Source organism: Triticum urartu, chromosome 6A (assembly GCF_056163025.1).
Source record: "Triticum urartu cultivar PI428250 chromosome 6A, HENAU_Tu73, whole genome shotgun sequence".
NCBI classification, from domain to species: domain Eukaryota; kingdom Viridiplantae; phylum Streptophyta; class Magnoliopsida; order Poales; family Poaceae; genus Triticum; species Triticum urartu.
The window spans coordinates 102,944,112-102,956,502 of NC_141878.1; positions in this window are offsets into that span (position 1 = coordinate 102,944,112).

The following is a 12,391-nucleotide window of genomic DNA, read 5'->3' on the forward strand; positions in this document are numbered from 1 at the left end:
GTTTTATAAAAATGTTAAGATTCATGGGATTGTGCATTGTAAAGCATAAAGTAAAAAAATAATGGCTATTCATTTAGAAAAAAAAGTTTGGGCAATTGTGATATGGAAGAATATAGAACAAAGGAGAAGTGCTTGTGTTTTGAGGTTTGTTCATTATGCTTAAGTTCAACCATGGAGTCTTCTAGATTGTATATGTGGCGGAATCTGGTGGAATGTCGATGATATCCAATGGCTAGTAGTGCTCAGATTTGCCATCTCTACACTATCGGATTAGCTTCATCCAACGACCATCTTTCAAAGTTATTCGCACGCTATATAGGGTTATAGATAATGCATAAAAGTTCCTCCAAAAACATCTAGTATAACTAATGGGAAGTGAATGTATGCTTAAAATGAAAAAAAATACTCCCTCCGTCTAGGTGTATAAGTCATCTTAGGTTTTTTTGCTAGTTAATAGTATTCCATGCAATGAATTAACCACTGCATGTCATGTTTGAAAGTCTCAACCCATTGAAAGCATGCACGGCCCACATCTCTTATTGATTGATATGTCACGAAGCAAGAAACTAGGAGGGAGTTAATGTACCGCACCTATTTTTTTTGGGATTATTTGTTTTTTCGAAGATGAATTACACACCTAGACGGAGGGAGTACAAAGAAAAAAATGAATTGCAGTTAAAAGAGTGACATTTCTAACAAAAATGTGAATGTCAACTACATATGTGTGCACGTGACCAGCACATACATTGTCAATAGAAAATTTAATGCAAGAAATAACTTATGAGTAACATGCATGAATTGATGATGTGGTGCTTGCATGCATAGAGTACAAAAACAATGTGATTTATTACTTGCATGCATGACGTGTTCTTGTGCCATAGTTGCATGTCTAGGAAAAAAGCTACTAGTGGGTTGTACTAGATATTTAGGAATAGAAGATGTATACATGGAAGTTGTAGGGAAAGAGATGACATGTATCTCAATTCCTACGAGTAGGGATTGGAAAAGAGTGGTTCACATCATAGGAAATTTTCTATTGAATCTAGAGATGACATGTATCTCAATTCCTATGAGGAGGGATTAGAAAAGAGATGTCATTTGGTTCACATCATAGGAACTTTTCTATTGAATATACGCTAATTTTTATTTTCCTTTGAAATTATGGGAGTATAGGAATCCATTCATATGGACCAAGTGGCTCTAAATCTATAAAGATGATATCATGTTTATTTCCTATGAAATGTGGAGTATATGAATTTATTCCTATGAACCAATTGGCTCTAAAGGAAAAAAAATCCTATAAAAATCATATCGAATAGAGTTCCTATGATATTCCTCCACACCAAAGGATGGTTGAAATTCCTGCAGGTGATACGACGGTCTTTCTTATTAGACTCCTCCCCCATCTTTATAGTTACCTCTCGAAGATAAATGAAATGATATATACTGGGTATTCTATATGTGCATTTTGGTACACGAAAACTCGGTAAAAGTTTGCAAGGTTTGAATTTTCAATAGAGCTATATGCACTACATTTTGGAACGGAGGGACGAGCATACGGCAGTTGCTAACACTCATGTGGAAGATTTGTGTGTAGGAGGAGTGGCTGCTCTGTTAAATGACATGGAAAAACTGACACTATCAGATGTCGATCTAACGGTTCTTACAGTGTTCGTCAGGAAACGTCTTGTGGCGAACGTTTGTCGGATAATGATTTACGGACACATGCATTGCATTGATACGTGCCCCCTCTGTCTCACGCACACACGCACCCTCATGAGTCACGACTCTCCCGAGTCCTCTCGCAACCACCGTCTATCTGCAGGTAGACGTCACACACATATGTGCTCTTTACACCCTACCCTCAGAACTTCTAAAAAACAAAAGACGTCGCGCACCTTTTATTTTAGCTCACACATCACACACTTATACTATTACTCTTGTGGTGAACGTTCTTTGGGCATAGTGTATTGAACTTTCACGAAGAGAAGCGGTGCACGCACGCACTAGTTCTCTCACACCCACTCGCGGGTACACGTAGGAGCACATTTTTTTGAAGCTGGTACAACAAAATCACTCCACTATGTATATAAGTAGGAGCCTTAGCGCTTGCTTTACTAGGGTTCCTCTCTTTCACTCTCTCATGCTCTCCAGATCTAAGCAAGACATAGGTGGCCACACACTCTCTCTCTCTCTTTCCTCATGGCTGGTCACAAATCCGGCCGGACCACCTCGACCAGGGCAGGGGTGTAGGTGCGTCGTTCACGTTGTCGTCGACGGCGAGGGAGGAGACCAACGGCTGCCCGAGCGTCCCAATCGGCGGCCGTGTTGTTCTCTCCGAGAGAGCTCCGGCTCGGGAGGGCCTCCGACCCCTTCTTCCTCCCTGCGGTATTGTGGCCAAGATGCGGCCTCCCGACGCCGTCTTTGACACATGTCGCCGATCTTCAGGTATATATTCCTCGGAAACCTGCCTTGCTCTACTGTCCCAGCTCCCCATGTGGCTGCGTGTGGATCTTTTTCTACTTCCGTCGGCTATTCCAAAGCCACCTAGACTTTTACTATTATTAGAGCTAAAGCTAGTTCATACAGTCAAATCTAAGAGTTGGTTCAAATAGGGAAGAAAGTGGGAAAGTTGTAGCATGAATCTAGGACTTGGTTCTAAGAGGAAACGGGGGAAAGTAGTAGATACTGGCTACCCAACTGGTCTCTTGGTTGAAAAGGTGAAGTAAGCATGGTTGATGGCGAAGGGCGGGGGGGAAGTGGACATGTCTCTTGGTTGAAAAAGGAAATAAAGTGAGGGGTGTTTGGGGACAGCGCAAATGAGAATGAGCAGGTCTAGATTTCATATGCTCACATAGGAAAATGTCATCGAGGAGATAAAAAATGGGAAAAATGTAGACATGCTGCCTGAGTGTTTGCCGCTCTCGGCAACCACATCTGCCTCACCACTTTATGCCCCTGCTGTCCCTATGTCCATATCTCTACCGTTAATGTAAAATCACATGAAGCATTAAGCAATGCCACCTAATGTCACTATAAGTAATGGTCTAGTGCCGTCGATAAATTGAAGCAATGCCACCACCATTTTATGAAGTGCTTCCGTCTTGCTTTATTTCCCATGAATTGTGTTTTTGCAGTTACACTTAAATCTCACACCGCTAACATTGCTTCATCCCAGTGGAACTGCACAAATTTGATTGCACATTTACTGACCATGTGCTACGCTCATGACAGTAATACTAATGCTATTGTTCTGCATGTCAATCTAGTGGCAGTGTTGATGTGATGTGATGCTACTTACTTAAGGGCACTTGCATACTGTCAATCTAGTGCCAATTATAACACAATAGATGTTGTTGTTAACCATACGCCACTGCAAATATCTGTCACTTTTCAAATAACTATATTTCATATTTGCGCAAACAGGGATGTCTGTCTCCATATCGTTTCTATCTGCGCAATCAAAAGTACACACATCAGTTTTAGTACAAGTACACAAAATGAGATGGCTATTCCTAGTTGCCGTCCTCTAACCACCAGTGTTCCAGGTATTCCTACATTGGTAGTAACTAGGTAGAATGACCAACACAATCTAAAAGAAGCTGATTCATACGTTTTACTTCCTGATTGCAGTGCAGGGACGAGCGAAAACAACTTCATCCTAGTCCGGGATGCCCTTTATACCAGTTCATCCATGGACCGAGGACTAGCTGGCATGGCTACACAGAGGTTTTTGGGACAGGTGCGCGGACAAGAGGCATTGTGGTCTGCTTATTTCTGCAAATGGAGGTGCTTAAATTTAGTGGAATGCACAAGACTTTCAGCTGGTCAGTACACTACATGGTTTAGTTTAGCATTCCAGCTGAGAACACAATTATAATTGGTTATTCTGGAATGAGAGAACCTAACCCTGGATGGTGGCAACAAGAAAAATCAAAGTGAACTCCAGGAAATTTAAGCTTGCCGGGAGGCCCTTTTCTCAGAGAAGCCTTGCTTCTTTTTTACTGATAGCACATATGCCCGTGCGTTGCAATGGGAGAGACATTTGTTTGCAAGAAGCAACGAGAGAGATAATTGACATGTCCACCAAAAAAGATCTCCGCATGAATCTTTCATAAAAACATGAACATTTTTTGAATTTGTGTTTTTAAAGGAAACATATTTTGAACATTCAGAACAATTGTAGAAATGGGTTTCTTTGAAATCATAAATTATTTAGAATTTGCGAATATTTCACTAAAACAAGAATGTTTTTCATATTTGCACACATTTTTAAAACGCAATTTTTTTTGGAAAATCTCAAACAATTTTTAAAAACACAAAGAAAAAATGGAACATTTTTTTAAATTTTGGACAATTTTCGAGTGAGAAAAAATATATAAATTTCTGAACATTTTTCGAAAACAGGATATGTTTTGGAATTCTGAACATTTTTTTAAAAATCAACTTTTTCCGAAATTACGAACTCTTTTGAAAATTATGAATTTAAGGAAAAAATGGAGAAATAAAAAAACTTGAAAGGAAAAAATACAAAAGAAACAGGAAAGAAAAAGAGAAAGAAATGAAAAAATAGAAACATAATAAGAAAAAAACGATTCAGCCCAGGTTGGGCGCCCTATGCGTCACTGGGACTATTTGACGCCCCATGTGATAAATAGGGTTTTTCGGATGGGCATGAAAATAAATAGTTTGTCTTTTCTAGGCCACACTGCAGGCGGCCCGTGTACGGAATTGTGGCGTTTTTCCTTTTGTAATACACGAATGGACAGAAATTTAGTACCACCTCGAATAGCAGAATTTTTTTTGATGGTGAAGGATGAAAAATCGGAGAAAGACACCTTGCTTTATTAGTAGGTATAGATTTGTAAACCTTCTCACAACTTTGTCTTTTGCTATGAACTATTATATGTTTGTTATGTTCTATGAATCATTGAGATGTATAACATTGCTTAACTTATGCTTTTCAAGTTTTTTTATGAAGCCGAGTTTAATGTGAGTGTTCCACATGAACGCTAGACTAGTGTGTGAACGTTTGGAATTTACATTGTAGCCTCAGTTAACTGCATGAACCACTGTAACAAGATAAGTAGTTTCTTATATGTCAGACAACAGATTATTTGATTTTTAATTGGTCGATAGCCTAGTGTTGAAGCGAGCTGAGCCAATGTGTTGTGCTTTGCACAACTACTTATAAGTGGGGTAGCACCAATAGTGTTTACAAGTACTTATGTATACGTCGGCGCATAGTTCTTGAATGAGTACTCTATTTCATCAAACACACACTGCTCGTATGATTAACCGTGACAACTTATGTCTTACCATGCCATATTCATGAAAAAACTAGTAAGGACACATCTGGTTTGGCAAAAATTACGATGGTTCTCACATGATTCACGGGCACACAAAAGTAGCAGCAGTTCCCATAGACGGATTCAAACAGAGTACTAGCCCCAGAGGGCTCGATAATAGGCAAGGTTCGGATAATTAGACACAATCCAAACTACTATTAAACACTAGCTGGGGCAACTATTTCATGCCTCGGTCTAATTTGGGCTGGACACAAGACGGACCTTGCCATGAACATCATCGAGGACGTCCGGCAGCAGCTCAATCCTATGAACCTTCATGAAGATAACCTTGTGGCCTTGCCACTCATAAACTTGTTTGTGGAGGCATCCCACGTCGTCTTCCTGCGTAAGCTTGACAAGAATAGTATGCCTCACAAACGAAGGAGTAGCTATGAAGTTCTTGTGCTTCAGTACATCCTGGACAACACGCCTGACAACAGTGAGGCTGGAATACAACTCGACATCGGTATAAGCGCAAATGGCTTCCAGGATCCAACAACCTAAGAACTATGTTTTCCCAGTGCGTATATTCAGGTCATCCGCCTCATAGCGAGTGACATGTACAACCACACAATCCTTGTCCGCATCAGGGCTCTAATTGAAATAGAAATAAATTATGAATTACTTTCCAGTATAAGAAACACAAGTTATTTTTAAACCACTATGTATATAATGGCATCAAAGCTAATAAAATTTTGCATTATTCATCACCGCATACTTAGATGAAAAACTACAATCGAGATCGGCAAAGAAGAAATCACCTTGGGCAGCTCAGCGGGGGGACACATCCTCGTAGGGGGAAAACTGCTCCTGTAGTGCCATGGGGGTTGTAACCTCAAACGGGGCATTGACCATCTCAGTACTGGCCCTGAGCGCATCTGGGTCGGCTCGGTGGTTGCCTCCATCTTCTTGGAGCTCTCTGTGTCGTGGGGATCAGCCTCCCGCATCTTCTCCAATATCGGCAGATCTTTGCCTGGTTCTCCTTGGTCCATCATGAAACTGACGAATACTAGGATACCATTGAAAGGAAAACACAATCGCAATGACAATGAAACAAAAAAGAGAGAGGATTGGTTACTACTTTGCAAAAGTTCTTATTTTTCTCTGGACGAAAATATACCAACATCACGGATCTGCTTACCTTCCCTTCATTGGGGGAGAAGAATAGTGGCAGACGCGAGTGTTGGCTTTCTTGAAGACGGTGAGGAAGAAGGGGATTCAGCGAAGAGTGAAATGATGGTTGCTTCGTCCATCAAACTTAGACTGCGGGGAGGTGGGGTTCTGTGATACGACGGCTCGTTACTGCCACGCTACGACCGGGGTGACTCTCCGCCTGCATACTACCTTCTAATTTGGTGGATGGCATTTGGGACCGCGCATGGCATGGCCCGCATGTCGGTGAACAAAAGTAAAACGACATTCAGTAGAGTGAGACAGTTCGATGAACTAGGAGGATCCAGAAGCGGTAGTGTATCCACTATACTAGTAGTAATTGTTTTTCTGGGTAGATGTAGAGTGTCTCCACTATACTAGTAGTAATTGTTTCTCTAGGCCCAAGACAAAATAGCCCATCCACCCTAGTAAATAATAAAATCAATTCAAAAGCTCATATATTTACTTAATGAGAGGCGCTACCCACTCCCAGCACACCGCCCCCCAAAAAACTTGGGTGCTCTTCTTCCTCCTCACTCCCACCCACCTCACATCAGCTCGCTCCACTCACACCCCCAAATTTATCAAATCACTCCTACAGAACCACCCAACCCCCCTTCTTCCTCACTACTACCGAAAAACCCCAGCTCCCCTTCTTCTTCACTCGCACTACAACTAGTCTCGTCATTCATTACTCTGCTCAAATCTGTGAGTGTGACGCGACGCCCTCGAGGAAAATGGAGTCAGCTGACCCTAGTGCCAAGAAGATGAGGCTCCTGCGAGCGACGACGCCTGATGTAGATCCCGCACCCAGCAGCGCGGGGAGAAGCGGCGACCATGCCCCCACAGGATCCCAGGAACCCGTAGAATCTCGGGTGGACCACATCGGCGATCTCCCGGACGCCATCCTTGGGGAGATCATCTCACTTCTCCCCACCAAGGATTGCTGCCGCACCCAAGTCCTCTCAATCCGATGGTGCCCTCTATGGCGCGCCGTGCCCCTTAATCTCGCCTATCGTCAGCTATCTCTCTTCAATGATTTTGAAATCCCCAGAGCCATCATCTCCTCCCACCAGGGCTTTGTTCAAAGCCTCTGCATCCTATCATGCTACCTGAGCAAGCATACCATGCCCTGCATGGTGGACGCCTGGCTGAAATCCGCTGAATTCATGGAACTACAGCTGCTTGAGTTCTACTATTCCCCTGGAAATCACCTACGAGATACCGAGCGCCTTGTACTTGTGCCCTCAGCACCGATGTCCATCTCGCGGTTTTCCTCCTCTCTCTCCATGCCGCCACCTTTGTGATGTGCTACGTACCAGACAATCTTGTACTCAACCTTCAACTCCCATTTCTCAAGAAACTTTCACTTGTGCGGGTTCGTATATCGGAGGACTCATTGCACAACATCATCCACTCCAGTTTCCCTGCCCTGGGGTGCTTGTTGCTTGTTTTCATAGTTAGAATCGGTTGTCTCCAAATAAGTCGCCTAACCTTTTAAGAATTGGAATTTCTTTTGACGGAAGGTAGCTCATCATCCAAGATGCCCCTTCACTTCAAAGGTTGATCCTTGATTCTAGTTATTCACCGTCGCAAATAACCGTCCTCTCTGCGCCTAAACTGGAGACCTTGGGTGTAATACATGATATCCGTGCTCATTTCAATATGGTGTTTGGCTCCGCAGTTCTTCAGGTACTTTATAATATCATCTACACTTGTAACCACAAGCTGCATTTTAAATTTCTGCACATAAGTTATATATCATCTCGGAGTACACATTTTGTACTAATATTATGTTCTATGTTCAATGAAGAGTTTCTCCATGGATAGCCTATCAATGGTGTTGGATTCTGTCAAGATCTTATATACCCAAATGAATAGTTTTGATCTGAACAAGATTATTGGCTTGCTGCAATGCTTTCCATATCTGGAGAAGTTGTATATAAAGGTGATAATTTCACGCACACTGGAAGCCCGCATATAGTGTACAAGAATTAACCGTTCAGCTGTTGCTCTTTCGACACTCTTTTTTTAGACCTTAACTATTTTCAATCTTCATGTCTATTTAGGCAACTGGACGGCGTAAGAAAGTTAAAACCAATCGGTGGATTCATAAGCACTGACATTTTCTCACTTCTCATAACATTCGATTGAAGACACTAACGCTAAAACGATATGTAGCCAACCATGCAAACACTAGATTTGTCACATTCTTCCTGCTGAATGCGAGGTTACTATTGTCCATCAGGCTTAAGTTTATTAGCAACATGGTTTTGATGGATGGGTATGTCGAAGAGAAAAAATAGGAGTTTCGGGTGGGCAAAAGAGCTTCTGAACGTGCCGGGCTTCTATTTACAACATATTGTGGTCATAATCTAGTAAATTTTACGACCCAGGATGTTCATTCTATGGACCTGACCGATCCATTTGACTGTGACTGCCGAAAACAGTGCTGGAGGTAGATGTTGTTGCCCTTTTCAACCTAGGTTTTCTCTAAACCTGATGAACAATTAACCCTCATGCTTTTGTATAGTTTGTAAGCTAGAGTTAGATGTTCTTGCCCTTTTCAACTTGGCTGTGACTGTCATATTTTCTTTGAAACAAGGCAAATGGCTTGCCATTCGTTTAATTTAGAGTGAAATATTGCAACAAATCCCAACCAAGGGAAATAACATCACTCTCGTTGGCTGCTTGAGCTCACTGTGCATTAAAGAAGCCAAGTGATTAGCCCCCACCAGCACCCACAAACTTATTTCGAACTAGCACACCAAATGGGCTATAAATTTTCATGGGAAAGGCTGCATGACCGTGACAGATTTGGATTCTGACATTTGGGAGCCACGAGGAAATAGCCTATCCAAGGTGGTGTCGACTTACTAGCTAGTCAACAAACGATTCTGCCTACCAACCGTTGGATTGACATCCAACATCTGTCGTGTATCTTCTATCTCTTGTCTTCTTACTCCAGCCGCCCAAACCAAACCACCCCGTCAGCTCCACCTACTCCCGCCTCACATGGCTGGCTGCGCCTCCGCCGCCCTACCGTACCCTCCAACATTGGCCAGTCCCTTCCTCTATTCCCCCACATGTCCTGTTATTCTTCAGCGATGTGAGCCCCAACATGCCCCGCACCCGAACCAGTCAACCCTTGTACTCCCCACCGCCTGCGACTAGACCGGCGCATCTTCCACGGCTCCTGTTCGTTTCATCCGAGGCCTCATCGTCGTCCTCCGCCTTGTTTGCTCGCCGTGCATGGTGCGCCGCCCTCATGAGTTGTCAATGTCATCGACAACCGAGAGGAACAAGGAGATGAATGTACGTGGAGAGGATGACAGTAGGGACCCACCAGTGTCTTGGCAGTACGCGAGCAAGTGCCTCGTTATTACAAGCCCAAAAAATGGTTCCTCCTAATGGTTGGACATATGGGGCTCACACCATTGTGAACATAGTCAATAAACGAGAGAATAACACAACAAGCGGCTGACACCAGGGACCCAGAAGGTTGCGTAGTTGTTATTTACTTTTTTGAGGAACAAGCAGTTGTTATTTATACTAGTTTTAGTGACGGATCAGGGTAACAATGGGGTTGTGTGGGGGCTGTGGCCCGTCTAGCCAGGGTTTTATTTAAGTTTACCACATCATGAGCCCGGTTGTGTTTTTTCTTGCTGAAAATAGCTAGCCTAGTTCTATTTTTTAAGAAATACCCAAACGAGGCCTACTTGCTTTATCAGCCCTGCTGGGCTGCAAATCTTTCAAGACGAGGAGAGTTTCATTCGGTTTGCCCAGAAATGGGCTGTACATTTTGCAAACACATCAAACCGGGAATTAGTTTCATTTTTTTCATTATAAGATTTTAAATTCCATTGATTTTTATCGTGGACAATTATTTGGATTTTATATTTATATAAATTATTTTTCAAAATAGTTTGAATGTGACTTGATATTTTAGGATTAAAAATAGTTGACTGCATCGAAATATGCAAAGTTGCGTATAATTTCTAACTGTGGCCACAATATGGGGTGTAGTGCTAACAAAAAGAAGATGGGATCCAAAAAATTCTTAAGAATTAGCAAATGGACTGTAAATTATTAGAAATAATGGCAGATGGGTTGTATGTTGTTTTCCATAGATTTGTGGCTGACTTGTGCGCCTACTATAGGTTGACGCGTATGCTTTCCTAAAAAAAAGGTTGACGCACACGCAACACCATCTCAACTTAGTCAACACATGAGAGCAGTGACTGTTGGATGTCCACCCAACGGTCGTCGTGCTTCTTCAATCTCTACTCTTCCTGCTCTAGTCGCTCAAACAAGCGCCGGCGGGACTGCCTGCTCCCTCCTCCCATGGCCGGCTATGCTACCGCGCAGGCCTCACCGCCCCACTGTACTCCCATCGCTGGCCTAGCCATCCCTCTACTCACCCACACCTGCTGTTATTCTCCAGCGACGGCAGATGAACTAGTAAACCCTCGTACTCCCCTCTGCATGGCAAACAACTGCCGAGTCTTCCATGGCTCCGTGTTGTTCCCTTCCTAGGCCTTGCCGTCATCCACCGCTCTAGTGCTCTCGGCGCGGCATGGTCAACGTGGTCAACGAACGACATCCATCAGAAGTGGACTGTACGTTCAGAGGCTGACAGCTGGGTCCATGGCCGCACACAAGGAAATGCCTCCTTATTACACGCAAAATAATGATTCCTCCACCCGACAGCTAGGACCCATCGGAAGGGCCTCTGTATTTTGCGAAAAAATGTCCCCCCCGCTAACAGGTCGGACCCACCAGCTATATCTTCGCATGCAAGGAAGTGCCTTCTTATTATGCACAAAAAAATGAATACTCCTCCTGCTAGCTGGGACCCACCATAGTGGGAGGCTGACTTGTGGGCCTACTAAGATGACAGGGACAGAGGGCTTTGTCAACTTAGTCAATATGAATGATTCTAGCTCCAGTGATTGTACAATGTCCATCCAACGGCCATAGTGCTTCTTCAACCTCTGGTCTTCTTGCTCCAGCCGCCCAAAGCAGCGCCGGTTGTGCCACGTGCTCCCGCCTCCCGTGGTCGGCTGTGATGCCGCAGAGGCCTCACCGCGCCCTACTACTCCCACCGCTGGCCAGGCCATCCACCCACCCACACCCCCTGTTATTCTGCGGCGACGACAGCCTCACATCGCAGCCGAACCAGTGAACCCTCGTACTCCTCTCCATGTGGGCTTCCACTACCGCGTCTTCCCCGGCTCCACGTCATCCCCTTCCTAGGCCTCGTCGTTGTCCACCTTCCTGGTGCTCTCGGCGCGTTATGGTCAACATCGTCAAGAAAAAGACTTCCATCGGAAGAGTACTGTACGTGGAGAGGCTTACAGTTGGGTCCACGGCAGCAGCAAGGAAGTGCCTCCTTATTACGTGCAAAATAATTATTCCTCCACGTGATAGCAGGGACCCACCGGACGGGCCACCGTATTTCATGAAAAAAACGTTTCCCACATGACTGTTGGGACCCACCAACTACATCTTCGCACGCAAGGAAGTGCTTGACAGTCGGGACCCACCTGGTCGAAGCGTACATAGCGTTGTCATTCTGGTCGTGGACGTGTACGTACATATTGGTCAATCGGTCTCTGTACAAGTATGAACCGTGGCCGAGTAAGTAGCGGCACGTTGTAATGCCCCGAGTGCAATGCGCCAGGTGTCTTCCAGTTATTCGCCATCATAGCCATGTCATTTGATTGCGTGTTGCTGATGTCTACTACACAACCTTCTTCTTATAGACGTTGTTGGGCCTCCAAGTGCAGAGGTTTGTAGGAAAGTAGCAAATTTCCCTCAAGTGGATGACCTAAGGTTTATCAATCCATAGGAGGCGTAGGATGAAGATGGTCTCTCTTAAACAACCCTGC